Here is a 16,663-nt window from a genome sequence, read left to right on the forward strand (position 1 = left end):
ATTGATGCATCAAGCTTATATTGTGATGTATTTTAAGTATATGTGAACATATAAAAAAAGGTTAAAAACTATGTGTAATGTTGCGAACTATTTTCTTGTGATTGTGTAAACATATTTTTTCAATTTTAGTTTATTGATCTTTTTTTCTAAAAGTATTTTTAAAAAATGATTTATTTTAGTAAATTAAAAAATTCATATGTTAATCTTCAGAAAAAAAAATTTCACTAAAATTTATAGATTATTTATTTATTTTTTGCTTTATTTAAATATCTGCGGCTATTCTCTTTTCTCTTATTAATGATAATGAGTTATTAAGTTGATGAAAATGATGATACTCATGTTATTTCATTTCCAATTAAACTATTTCATTTCACACACACACACACACACACACACACACACACACACACACACACACACACACACACACACACACACACACACACACACACACACACACACATGTATATATTAAAGGTATATTCATTTTGAGGTTCTGAAACTTTCACGTGAACTTAACCAAGCATATACTTATCAAATTGTATTAAATTTAATAATGCAATTTTCATCACTATTGAGTGTGCTTTATAATGGATATTTTTATTTAATATCCTTAAAATTGTCAGAAGTGTTGTCAAATAAAGGACTTATAGGATTCCTCGTATAGATTTTTCTAATTTTTATAAAAATTGTTTTTTTAAATAATCATTGCACTAAATTCTACCACGAAGTACATCTTTTTATATCATAAATAAAGAATTAATCTATAGATATGCATTTAATTTTAGAATTTTATAGATAGAAGTAACAACACATTTACTTCAAGAACTGGATATTTGTTACTTGGATAATTCTATTAGAAACGAGATAAGATCCACATTAATATATATAAATATTATATATATATATATAAAACATTTCAATTAAAATTTACTTTTAATTTATTTTTGTTAAAGATTATTTTTCAGTATTCTCTCTTTATTAATTTTTATGATCTTGAAATATTTCAAAAATCATCGTTTTAAGTATTTTCTTGATATATTATTATTGACATAATTTACATATTATCATTTTAATTTTTGAGTTATTCTAGGAAAATTTTTGTTTCTGTTTACAATGTTACAATTAAATTCTGCTTAAAGAGGTATGGAAAATTTATTATTATATCAATATTGATTTTGGGAGATTCCTTATTTTTGGATCGATGGAAATCTATCGAAAAAAATAATTACAAAATCGAATTTGAGGATGATTTTTAAAATCAAATTATTTTTTTATAGTATCTTAAAGTATTCATCACAAAGAATAACAATCTTAAAATATGGATTTCAAATATATCTCTTGATCTCTTAAGAAAAAATGTTAATATTTTATGTTCATTTAAATTTATTTATGGAATACTTATTCATAAATACTTTTTTTTTTATGAAATGAAATTGTAGAATAAATAAGATTATAGAATTTTGTTTGTAATATGTTTGTATATGTTTGTAATAAAATATGCTTTAGCATATTGTTTCTTTTCAACTGTTTATAGAAATATAATAAAGTAAAAAATTGGATTAAAAAATGTATAATAGATGAATTAATATCATTTTTAATATTTATTCATGAACAATTTTTGCATTTCGTAAATCCTTTGAATGGGAAAATATTAAATAATTTTTGAAAAATTGAAATTGCAATGAACAATGTTATAAAAATAGATATAATTACGATACTAATATCGCTATCATTTTAAATTCCGTCACTATAATTTCGATTATTTCATTCGTTTAAATTTAGTTGCATTACAATATAATCCGATTATTAAATATATTGAATCAAAATTTTGAGGGATTAAATTAGGATTAAATAAAGTTTTACGATTATTTTTTAATTTTTTATATAAATAATAATAAAGATTTATATATATTATACTGCAAGATATATATGCATTATTCAGTTTATGAATATATTGAATATTGCATAATATCTATGTATAATGTGTATGATTATATGCGTTAGAATGCGATTTTTTTTTATTACTATTATATTATATTATCTCTTATTTGTATAAATTTATTATAGTGGTATCTAAAATATCTAATTATATGATATCCTTATATTATATCATTATAATTTCAATCATTATGATTTTAATAATTTGAAATTCTTGTAATTGTTTTATATCTATATTTTTATTCTACTTAACTTAACTTATTCTCTTAACTTACTATGTTGCATCGCACGGCAATTCAGAAAAGGTGAAAGAGATAAAACAAAATCGAAAGAGCAATCGCGTCCAATGATATCCGATTCACTTCCAAATATATAAGATATGAGTCATAAATTTAATAATTTGGTTTTATAAAAAATTTATCATTATTATCTTATTTCGATATTTTTTTCCAGTAGTCCATTTTCAATAAACATATATCTTATCATTGGAATAAATAAGATATCTATCATATAATAAGTACTTCTTTTTCTCTCATTCTGTTACAGTGAATAAAGTTCCAATTCTATTTCCTATCCTTTATTTCTTAAATAGTATATTAGTTCAGCATTAATATCAATTTATTTCTCTTTTTTATTTCTCTTTTTTAATAATTTCTGATTTTTTATTAAATTTATATATATATATATTTCCGATTTATGCACTAATAATTAAATCTCTCTATTCAAAATCATCAATCAATGTGAACATATCTTTTGTATTATATTGAGCAATTTTTTAGATTTATTTTATTTTTTTAGGTCATTTTCTTTTTAATGCAATAGTACATTTTCATTATGTTTGATATTAATCTTTCTTAATTATTCTATGTATAACATCCGAATCTTTATATGTAATCTGTACTGTGAATTATGCAATTATGCAATTATTTTTGATTGTTGAATGTTAACAATATTTTATAATTCTTAATCTAATATAATAAATTAAGAAATTATAATATATATAATATATATAATAAATTAAGAATTATAAGAATTTATAAATTCTTTGAGCTGATGGCAATTACAATTATTTCATTCCTTTTTATTATATTGCTTCTATTATCGTTACTCTATTTTGAAACTGTTATCAGTAATTTTTTTAAATAATTAAAAAAATTAAATTATCATTTAATTCAAGAACATATAATATATTATTTGATTATAATTTTGATTATAATTTTTTCTATATTAAACTATCTTAAATTTAATGCTATCTATTTTTATAAAATTATCTTCAACTCTTGTTTGTTTTACCATCTGTTTTACCATTTACCATCATCATATTATTTTTATTATTAATATTGATAGAGCTAAATAATTTTTTATTATCGATGTTATATCAATTTATTGCTTCTGAATTAATATATCATTCATCTTAATTATGCCGGATTTGAAATAGAATTCATTGTTATTTTATTTATCTTTTGTTTTTTTTCTTGTTTTATTTAATTTTTTTTTTATAACAATAGTATTTGCTCGACTCAACTGAATTTTATCTCTTGATTGGAATCATTTTGTGTTTTCAATGTTATATAAAAATGACTTTCATTTATGTAAATTTTCATTATGTAAATCAATTCAATCTTTTATAAATCATTCATTAGTTTTCTTTAATTATATTTAATGATAAATTCTTATTAAGCTTGATTTCAAAAACATTTATCAATTATTATAGAGATAAGATTCTAAAAAACTACAGACTATTGCAATGGATATTTTTTGGTGATTTTTTCAATGGCTTCTAATTAATTATATAATTCGATTATTCGATTATGTTTTTTCATATTTTTTTTTCGAGTATTTTACATCATAAATTTTTAAAGAAAAATAACAAATCTTACTTGATAATGTAAATTTTTAATAATCTTATAATGTAGTTCAAATCTCTTTCGCACAATCATGTGGATATGTACAAGTTAATCATCTTCCAACATAAATTTTTTGGTTTTAATTTTGCTCTCTTTCATTAGAATCCATTCATATTTGATATTTTTAATCGATTTTGACTAATAAAGTTTTTTAAATCTTTTGTTAAAAATAAAATTTCTTTAATTATATTTTATATTATATTTTCAGGATCGATAATCGTTGTTATTTAATTTGCAATTCACGACATAGCTATCGTTTCAGTTATTTTTGTCTAGAACCTTCTTTATAATATTCATAATTTTTTATATACGTATATTTTTTCTAAGATGTACTTTTGAAGAAATGAATTTTAATTAAATTGTTTATAAATTCTGCATTCAACTAATTGAAAAATGAAATTTGATTAAATCCTCAATTAATATTTTTATTTTTTATTGTATATGAATATAGAACAATTTAAAAAAAAATATATAAAATAACGAAAATAATTGTATTAATGAGTTATTAATAAAAAATACTGACCAATCATGTGAAACGCATGTGTTGAATTATGAATATATTATATTTATTTATTCATTGATCGTGAAATAATTCGATGTAATTTTTTATTGATCAAAAAATATTTGTTAATCTTTAGTTTTTTGGATGTTTCAATATTTTTTGGATAGGCTGGATTCATTTTGCAATTTTCTTATATAATTTTTAAAATTTGAGAAATATATTAATGAAATATTAATACTGCTTTCTATGTGCACTTTTTATTAAATAATATATTAATATTAGAGAATAATATAACATATAAGTTAATAATAATTTATAAGCATAATAATATAAGTTATTATAAGTATAATAATTAATAATAACTTAAGTATAAGAATATAATAATGTAACAATATAAGAATAACAAAAACATTAATTGTTATATATATGTATATATATATATATATATATATATACAAATTTAAATATATATATATATTTAAATTTGACTTGTTCAAAAGCAAATAAAAGAAGCAATTTTATTTTGAAATAAATATAAAAAATAATTAATGTAGAATGCAAAAGTAATTAAAGTAAATAAATTGTGATAAAAAAATATTTAACTAATTAGAATTATAGAAAATCTTGTAAAAATCTTGTAAATTCCCTATTCATCAATTAAGCAACTTGAATATTATACAATGATTTACTTATGGATTTCAATATAAATTATATAAGGATTCATTTATAAATTTTAATGTTATAAAATATCGAATATTCTAAAATTTTCTCTTTCTTCGTGATAAATTTTTTATAAATAATAAATTATATATAACTCATTGTATATTATATTAAATTAAAATTACAAACACTGATATATCTAAAAAAATATATTTATTATTTTGTTGAAAGTTTTGAAAAAGTGATACTAGGATACTGTACATATAATTTTTAATTCTATTATTTATCGTTTCACTCTATTATTCAAAATTCAAAACGCATATATCTCATTAACAATAACTTTTGTTAAATATATATATAGTATAGGAATTCTTTTTTTATTTTGATATATAACATTCATCATCCATAGATGTTTCATCTTTTTATAAATCTATATCTATATATATAGATTTTCCTTATTTTTAAGCCTTATATTGTAAAGAAATTCATATTTGAATATTTTTGAAAATTCGCACCTTATATATTTATTAATATAATAATTCAAACAAATTACTTTTTTCTATTTTGATCTTAGAATGTTTGTTTTATTTTTTGTTTTCTCTTATTTGAATGTTTTTCTTATTTTTTTGTTTAGAATATTAGAAGATATTTAATAAATAAATATGTGATATATAAATTTTTCAGACTTTTCCTTTTTCATACTAAAAAGCATATCGAATATAAATAATTCCTACTTATAGTTTGCAGTTATAAAATGTTTAGAATGAAAGTTATAATTAACAATTTCAGATACAACAATTTTTATTACAACTTCTACTTCATCCTTTTAAATTTACTGCTGGTGGTTACATTCTTAGTAACAAGTTATCAACAGAAGTAAGTTAAATAATTGTATAATAATAATTGACTATTTACTTAAGAATTTAATTCTTAATTAATTATTTTTCAGTTTTTTGGTACTCTGATCACTTATTTTGTTATATTCATACAAATAAGTACATCAACAAATATGAAATAAAATTCTTAGGCAAAATCCTTAAGGATTAATGATTTATTACTACTAAAATCATGATTTGTGATTATTTTATTATATTTTATAGCACATTAGTGTAAGTTATAAATAAGAAAGTAATAAAGATTAAGAAAAAAGAAAGCCAATTTGATATTCGCTTTTATACATTTATTATATTCTTTTCTCAAAGAAAATTCTTTCTAAAATTTTAGAGAGCAAAATTAATAAATTGATAAATACAAAAATATTTATTGAGATTTATTAATCATTTATTAAATTAATAGCAATTTTTGTTTTCATTAAATTTTTTTCGTCTTTATCTCTATTATATTTTACTACTCTTGCTTCACCTAATGAAAATTTTTAATTATAATTTAATTATTTAATAAATAATTTACATTTATGTGCACTAAAATTGAAATTGTTTTAAATGAATATTTTGTTATAAGCGTAATAACAAAATATTTGTAATAGCTAAATTTATGATTCTACAATTCATGGAATATTATCATAAATTATGAAATAGAAGAAAAAAATTACATCTTCCAGAATATCGAGATTGTAACATCGATGACGATAGCAAAAAATTGTGAGTCATATCATATAAATCAAATCATTCAATTTTATAATTGCAAGTACATTTGCAAATTATGTAATATATTTGATATAAATATTTTGTAAATGTAATAATATTTTATAAATGTAATAATAATTATAATTATATATTAATAAATAATATATTAATAAATATAATTATATATTAATGCCATTATAAAGATATTACTATGTAGCAAATCTGATTAATTATAGGGTCGCAAACATATAAAATATATCTCGTGTCTCTTTTCGTTTGTTCAAAAAAATCGTAAAAAAATAATTCTTGGTATAAAGTCTAAAAAATTTTACTTTTAAATATCACACGAATTTTATTATACAAACAGATTGTATAACATTTCTTTAATGGCTTCGTTATATTTTATATGTTTTGTTTCATTGACTAATGAATAATTAGTGCTGGTTCGTAGTTATTAGTTTATTCATAATGGAAGAATTAAATAAAAACAAGAATTATATAACTCTTAAAAAGAACTGATTAAAAGAATTACAAGAATCATAGAAATTATAAAAATCTGGTTGTGAATCTGAGAAAAAAGACACGGAAAAAGTTGAATAAGTTTGAATGTATAGCAACAGAATTCTGACTTTTATTCTTATGTTTTATTTAGTTGCTTTATCTATAATTTTGTTACATTATCTATTCTATTAAGTTTGTATAAATATATATTAATGATTTTAATAATGTAGCATTCATTATTTTTAAACTTGTAATTTGTTTTTTGCTGGTAATGCATTCTAATATTTAATTGTGTTTGTATTTAAAATCAGATTTCAGTAATTAATATAAATAATTTTTTTGTTAGATGCAGTTTAGGAATAAAATACATTCCAAACGAACTGAAATTTTAAAGAATATTTGTCAGAAGAAAATTTTAATTATATTTTTCTATTAATTTCTAAAATATTAATAAAAAATTTTTAATATAATAATATTATATATTTATTGAATATTATTTATATGTATATATGCTTTGACAATATCAATGCAAGCTTTCCTATTATTACTGTAAATAATGTAAACAGATAGTATTAAAATGTATAATTATATGAACTAATTAAAAATCCTTTATGGATTATGATAAGTTTAAAATTAAGTTTTAAATTCAATATTGAGTTTGTATATTATTCAAATTATATATATATATATATAATTTGTAAATATAAGAAATTTGTAAATATATATATAAACAACTTAGAACCGAATTATGACCAAAATTACAATAATTAAATATTACAATGAATATCAGTATTACTTTTGTTGCAATTATATCCATAAAAAATTTCCATCATAATTCATAAGAAAGAAAATTTTTGATTGGTTTATATTTATACATTTTAGCTGCATACTGTGATTATATATAAATATAAATAATAAATAGTTGTATAATACTGATTCATATATTACTAAAAATGTACACAAATAAACAAAATTCAATATATTATATCAAAACTTTTTTATTAAGTTTAAATATAAATAATTGTAAACAAAATAGATCATATATAAAAAATTCTAACTATCAAAATTATAATTATTTTGTTATAAAGATTCTATAATAAAAAAAATAATTGTAATAAAATTATTTCTCGCATTAAGAAAACAATTACATAAAATTCAAATCTCCTAATTTACCATTTTAAACAGTAACAATGTCTCACAAGACAGCATTGACAAATGATGAGCTATATCCAAGTAATTCGAAAATGAGTAATTCAGAAAAATGCATTTCTTCTATTAGAAATTATGATTTAGAATTAAGAAAGGAAAAAAATTTATTAATAACATCAGTTAAAAAAAATAAGTAATTATTAATAGTAATTAGTAATAAGTAATTAAACATATTCATTATGCTAATAAATATAAAATCACACATATACGACAATAACACAAATTCAAATCAATTTAAAAAAATATTTGAAAGAAAATATAAATTGCAAAATATTCCTAAAAACTCATGAATAGACAGCTATAATAAAATTTTTAAGTATAATTTAGAAAGCAAGCCGTCTAAACAAGACAAGTTTAAAAATATTCTATCCACAATATATCCCACAGAAAATTCATTAAAAAAACTAAATTAACGTGAATTGAAAAATATTTAATAAAAACCAAAAAACACAATTGAACAAAACATTAAATACAATTACTAAAGAAATAAACCAATTAATTCAAAATTATTGATAATGAAGAATTTTGTTTATATTTTTAATATAAATTTTGTATAAAATAATTATTGTGTAATAATTATTATGGAAAGCGATTAGAAAATTGAAAAGACTAATTATTTCTTTATTTGCAACAAAGAAAAAACAATTAGCAAAAAATATTTTTGAAAAAAAATTATTTTTGTCGCAAAAATATATTACAAATATATAAAAATATATTATATTATATATTCACTATATCATATCATATCATATCATTCATATTTCATAAAATATATTTAAATATATATAATTAATATTATTTATTAATTATACATTAGTTATATATTATAATATTATAATTATTCTAAGTTTAATTTTATCCACTGAAATATAATGTTGAAACTAACTGAATTCAAAATATTAGATAAAACAAGTTAAAAGAAATAAAATAAAACATTATAGAAATTCAAAAAAAAAAAAATCTTTTGACATTGATCTGATCAAAAATAAGATTCTTCTGTTTGATTATAAAATTTAATAAGTTGTCATAGTTATGACATTTAAAAATTCATAATTTTATTGAATATAATACTCACAATTTCTACATTATATAAAGATTATAAAAATACGAGATTACTTATAATTATTTTTAATCGATCTAGTTTTATATTAAAAGTGGAAAAAGAAATAAGCCAAAAATGGTAAAATCAATCAGATTACCATTGTAGTGTAATAAGTTCAAAGATGATATTATAAAATGAAACAATTATAATATAAATAAATGATAACTTCTAAAATGCAAGAAAAATTTTTCAAAATGTAATCAATGAAATAATTAGATAAAATGAAAAAATGAAATAAATAATTTGGAATAAAATAAATAAATGGATAATGAATATATATATAACTTATATATAAATACTTTGAGATAAATCTCTAAATTTAAATCTGAAATGTACAAAAAAAAAAACAGATATGAACTAGATTCAAATCACAATTATTTTTATACAATAAAATTCTCATATAAAATTTTTATAAAAAAGAAATTTCTATAAATAATAAGAAATTTTTTATCAACAAAAAACAATTAAAAGCATAATAAATATATATAAATATATATAAGGTATAATATTAAAGATACTTATTAATATTAAAATATTAAAATGTTATGATAATTATATATTTCATGATATAGAAAAAATGATTATATTCAAAAATCTTGAAATACAGAAAATTAAAAATGAAATTTATAACATGTTACAAATCATAAATTAAAATGGCATTCAAATATCGAAATATATAGAAAATAAAAATCTTTATAGACTGAAAAGAAAAAACCATAAAATTTCTAACTAACAATAACAGTCTAACTCTTATTAATTCTTCGTAATACAGAATGCTAATTAATTACATAATTTAATAACTAAATAAACATAATAGTTGAATAAGTTTAAAAAAAAAATAGATTGAAATTAATATTTTCTTTAAAAAAAATTGCATTCTTTGTTTTAGTTTGTATCTACATTAATAAGTAAATAAAATGACATGCAATTTTCTATTAATCTTGAAAAAGAATTATACTAAAAATATATAATTATAAATAATTCTAGAGAATATGAAGATTATCTTTAATCATATTAATCATAAATGAGATATGAAAGAGGTTATCACGATTGACAAACAGATAAATTTACTCATTTTATAACTTGCATAGTATTGAATTCAGTAAAAACATAAGAAAAAATAAATAAATTTATAGTTAAAAAAAGTGACAATTTTTATAATAAATAAAAATATTATTCAAATCATAAACAAAACTAAGAAAAATATGAAAGGTAAGTCAATTAATATCTATATGTACATGTAGAATTTTTTCTTATGCATATAAACTATAAAGAAATAATTTTTTCAATAATAATAGTAGAAAAATATTATTTTTATTAAAGAGAGTTATTTTAGTGATAGTTTTAGATATTGATTTATTTTTTTATATTTCCATATTAATTTTTAGAGATTTGATGTTATAATTCATAATTTAGGAAAAAATTTTATTATATGATTTTGGAAAATTGAACATTGAATATTTTCAAAATTGTATTTGTAATTGAGATGTTTATAAAAATCTGTTCTAAAAAACTTATACAATTAATTATATAATTATTTTATAAATTATATTATAAAATTTATATAATATAATTATATTTATATATTGTATAATTATTTATGTAATATAATTTTTAAAAAATCTCTGAGAATTATTATTTTATAAATTTGTTTGTCAAAATTTTAATATATGTGCTGTGTTTTTAGAGGCGTTTAAGACAAAAATTTTAGCATGGACACCAGAAACCCAATATGCTTCGCTAATACCTATCATTATTATTAATGAAATATTTGGTTTACGTATATTTGAATTGAAAGGACGATTACGATATGGCTGGAGTATAACATACGCTGGCATATGCATCATTTTATATACTATATTTCTGAATACAATAATAATCACAAATTATAAAAATTGGCTTGCATATCAAGAAATCAGTTATAAACTCACATCATATATTAACATTATATGCGTTATAATGTTTATAGTTCTTGGAATCATGAACACAGAAGTAAGTATTTAAAACTAAATATATAATAATTAAAATAATATGATAATAAAGTAATAAAAAACAAAATAAAATAAAATAAAAATATTGGAAGAAAATTTTTTTTTTTAGTTGGTGTACATAAAATCTGTTTAATTAATATCCCTTATTGCTCGTTGTATTATCCCGATTTTCGTCAATTTTCATATTCATTGCTATTTCTATTAATTATTAGAAATAAAATTTGTTAATACAGAATATATTTATTATATAATTATTTTATTTACATTAGCACATTACTTTAAAATTAAAAGAACATTAAATTTTCATCGAAAATTGCTGATATTTAAATTATTATAATTCAGTAAAAAAAAAATCATATTACAATTCACTTGAGCTCATTTTAAAAACTAAAGTTTTTATTTTCAGAATTTTAAAATTATTTAATCTTTCCAATGAGCCCTTTTGATTCTGCAAAATTTAAAAAATTTTTTCGAGATTTTTTTTTTAAATAATTTTATTAATGAAAATCTTCTCTTTACAACAATCTTTAAAGAACTGATATACGATTTCTTAATAAATATTTAATATTTAGATATAGAATATGTAGATATAGAATATAAAATATATCAAATAATTATAAGATTTATGACATAATTCGGAGAATGTTTCCTTGTACAAAAATCTTCCAATATTGTCATAAGCTCGTCACTTTATTAAATATAAAACAAGAAATATAGAATGATGTTGAGCATAATGTTTCTTAAAATTTGAAATGCATATTAATACTTTCGTTAGGAATTATATACTATATCATTTGGTTAGATTCTCTAGAAGATATATTATATGTTAAAAAAATCATATTGTTAAAAAAAAACGTAACGAAATATTAGTTTTAGATACATAGATTTAAATATATTAAAAAATAATGATATTATTATGTTCTGAAGATGTCGATATAAGAATGCAATAATTATTTAGAAAAGAAGTTGATTTTTATGATTTTTGAATATATCATAAAAATTTACATTTTAAATAATATTTCCCAATCCATATAATTATTCTTTGCTCTTAGTTTTCTAATCTCACTTTTTTTTATATATAATTATTGTTAAAAACAAATACTAAAATTAATGCACAAGAATTTCGGAAACTTATTTATTATGTTCTAATATTTTAAATTAACTTTAGATAAAGCAGAACGCAAGTGAAATAAAATTTTGTATTCTTCACCATAATATAGCAATTTTATTTTTTGTTTCATTTAATATATCTTAATTCCTTTATATAAAAAAAAATTTTTTAATATATCTTGATTCCTATGCGTTGTGACGCGGAGGCTCATCTTTCAAAATCGCTTTTCTTCGTCACTATTGATTTCTCTAATTTCTTAGTTTGTAATTTTTACAGAAAATAATGATTAGAGGAAAAACGAATTTCCGTGAATTTTCCATGAATAGATCAGTTAGAATAAAATAGAATTTAAATCAGATAAAATTCAACAATAATACAGTTCATAATAAATTTTATGACAATAAGTGGTCGAGTAATATAAACAATTCAGATACTATATTTGTGCAATATTCAAAATCATTTAGACTTTAATATTTGAGCCTTCGAGCTTGATATAGTCGGATATAGTCAAACAATGAATATTCAAAAATGAGCTCAGTATTCAGCAAACAGTGGTAAATAGTAATCAAAAATCTTTTTCATTAAGAAAGAGTTTTTCATTACTTCAATATTAAAGACTCAATACAATTCTAACTATAATCAATTTTAACATCCATCGATCTATTTTCCATCTAATTTCGGTAAGCAAATTCTTGTTCTTACATTAGCAGAGATAAAAGTTCAATTAAAAGGATTAGTCAACGAGCATGGTTCGATCAAGACTCCACTGATAAGATTTAAGAATCCAAGTAATAATACTTATGATATTCAAAAAAACAATATGAAATGTATGATTTTTTTATATAAAAAATACATGCGCAGGAAAGCACGGAACAAATTATTGCAAGCACCGAATCAGAATCATCACACACAGCTTATCACCTAGCAGTGTTCGGTAATTTTGTCTCAAATAAAATTGCCAATTTTTGATGAAACTCTTAATGATTTTATTAACTTCAGAGATACGTTTGTTTCATTGGTTCAGAATAATGAATTTCTATCGAACTTGGAAAGATTTTGCTTTCAGGTGTTGTTAAGGGATTGCGCTTACTTGCACATCCAGTCCTTGAACTTATCTGAAACAAATTAAAGGCTGGTTGGGGAGAGTTTATGAACGTGATATAAGAAAACCTCAAATCTTTCTAGTTATCATGTGGGCACTCTTTTAAATCTGGCATTGATCAAAAATAGATTTTCCATTGTGTTAAGAGAATTCATTGATGACGCAAAAAATCATCTTCTTGCGTTAGAAAAATTAAATGAATCTGTACAAATGGAATATTGTATTAATTATTATTCTTCTTTCAAGAAAATTAGACGAACATTAAGTGAATGGCAAGAACAAGTATTAATTTTAGTGTTCAAATTTAGATTTAAAGATTTCCATGAATTCTTAGAAGAGCTTTTTAAAGAGTTCCGCGGTGGATAGTCAACAACGATTTATGTTTAATAAATAAATAGCGATAACGCCCGATCGAATAGCGAAAACCGACTTTTTTTAGCGCGTTAATCAGAGCGAGCGATGGTGCATATTTAATGTTTTCTCCGCATATCCAGTTCGGGTAATCAATCTTTGTCATAATGCAAAAATTTAACGAGTTAAATTTAAATAAAAAAACAAAAATCGTACAAATGGAGAAATTTTAGTTTAATTGTTTACAATTTGTTTATATCATATGAATGCGTGCACGCATTGATTTTTATAAATCATATGGGCGCAAGCTCTATATGTTATTGATCTTGAATCAAAAATGAATAGTTTGGCAAGGATATTCCATCAGCCTCATCCTGTATTACAAATGTTGCAGCCTATTCCTTGTCGAAGGAATGCCGTATTGTTAATCGCGTTTATGTGAAAAATAACCAAGGAAATAGACAGAAATGTTAAATTTTATTAGACTGAAGTTCTTAATATAATTTTATTAAATATATAAAATAATATATATCTTATATATATTAAGAATATTATATAATTATGTAATAAATTGGAAATAAAGTGTAGGAGAATAAAATAGAATATTTCGAATATCGGAAGTTCAGTTATCAGAGAAAATGTTTATTAACATTTTTTCCGGATATAATTAATTTAGCGCCAGTATTTCATGTTGGACTAGATTAAATCACTATAAATTTGTTGAATCTTTTATTAACAAAAGAAAAATTAAAATAAAAAAGTACCGCCATATATTAACCATGTATATAACCATGTATTAACCGATTCTCAATTTAAGTGTAAGAAAATAGATATGTTCATTGGAACAGGCACATTTTGAGTATTGTTGTGTGTAGACAATATTTTGCTTACTGTAGTAGAAGATTCAATTCGATTGGGTGCTATTTGGCGGTATGTGGTATAATCGAAAGAATCCGATACACGGATTAAATGTCATGTAGCTAGAAATAGTGATTTAGACAAATTTTGTCAAATTTTAAGAGATAAAGGAGATATCTACGAAATTCAAATAAAAAAAAAATTATTGAAACTCATTTCTCGGAAAATACATAATAAATAACATGACGGACATTATATAGTTAATATATCATTTCAAGATGATGTACTTCAACTAGATGATTTATGGGGACAGACGGAAATGATTGTACTCACTTGAGAGAAAATTAGCCAGGCAACAATAAATACAATATCAGGATTTCACGTCAAAGTAGATTTCATGTGAAAGATTAGGATATATGATTAACTGTTCCTCTAGGTAAAGAAGATTATTTATACTATCACACCGCGCCATACTGTCTTCAAGATTAGCAGCATGACGAAAGTTCATGTCGTATTTAATAGATTGGCAAGAATTTCATTAGATTTATCATTAAATGATATTCATATAGTAGAATCGTTCAAGACAATTTATTCTTTATTTCATCAACAAGTTATATTATATTATATCAGCAGAAAAAATATATCGCAAAATATTAATTAGAACTGAGAATTGTAAATTCCAGCATATTTTAAATCGGATCGGAGTGAGGACATACGAATTATATAATCATATATTATCGCGTTTACATCATTTCTAGCTACACGTATATTGCAAGAAATAAAAAGAAAGAATTCTGTACAGTAAAACTACTTGCCGGTAGGAGCAGGTAAGTAGGAAGCACAACTAAATCTGTGCTAATTCCACTCAAGTCAATTTCTCTTCCAGGATTAGAGTTTTGTGGTGTATTTTTATTCACACAATTAAAGTCAAAGATTAAAGCGGTTATTTTAGACATTGTTCGTAAATATTACTGGTTAGATTCGTGGATTAACGATTCACTTAGCAGATGGAAAATCTTCTTGGCTAAGATTGTGAGAATATAAATGCAATCATCGGGCATGGTATCACATAACTTCATTCACAATAATCTCGCCGATCATATATCTCGCGGTACGAATTCTCTATCTTCACAAACTAACTGTGATTAACCCACTTGGTTGAAAAAATCAGAGAGAACTTAGTAATTTGATTATTGCCAAATTATTGACATAAGTTCGTAAAACATTAAAATATCTTATTCAGAAGAAAACCTTTTACGTGGATTCATAGCTCGCAGAGAATTATATAAGACAATATTTTCAGATAACAGAATGAATTTTATAAACGCACGAAATAAGCTCGATGAATTAGATATGCTCATGAAGAAAAAGAATATAATACAAGGATATAAGATGCATTAGGAAAATACAGTATAGAATAATGCCTGAATCTTCTGCATGCATTATATTTTGAGAGAAGATTGCGGTAAAATTTATTAAAATCACTTGCGTCGTATTGGTGAACATTAACGTTTTAAAGAACACTATACACTCTACTAATACAAATACAGTCTTGTCTTATTTTCATTCTTTTATCATCCAATCTCGAAGATCTGAATTCTTTGACTTCAGGTCATTCCTGATCGACGACTATAATATCAAAGAACAATTTGCGAGAGGTCAAAATGATTTGCCTGATTTGTTTGTTGATTAGCTAATTCAACAAATGTTTCAGTTTTTGGCAGCACTGGAGTAAAGAATATATATAGCAGTTATATCAGAGAAATGAAATCAGTGACACAAGTCAGTAGACATTCTGCAATGACTTGATAATAATACAGGAAGAAAACCTTCCCTCTCTAC

The 16,663-nt window shown here is 21.1% G+C and overlaps 1 pseudogene; it reads left to right on the plus strand.

Moving 5' to 3' along the window:
- Positions 1-556: 556 nt before the first annotated feature.
- Positions 557-6,028, plus strand: LOC122715579 (annotated as a pseudogene).
- Positions 6,029-16,663: the final 10,635 nt, after the last annotated feature.

The sequence above is a fragment of the Apis laboriosa genome, unplaced genomic scaffold (assembly GCF_014066325.1).
Source record: "Apis laboriosa isolate Shangri-la unplaced genomic scaffold, ASM1406632v1 scaffold38_cov145, whole genome shotgun sequence".
Classification (NCBI taxonomy): Eukaryota; Metazoa; Arthropoda; class Insecta; order Hymenoptera; family Apidae; genus Apis; species Apis laboriosa.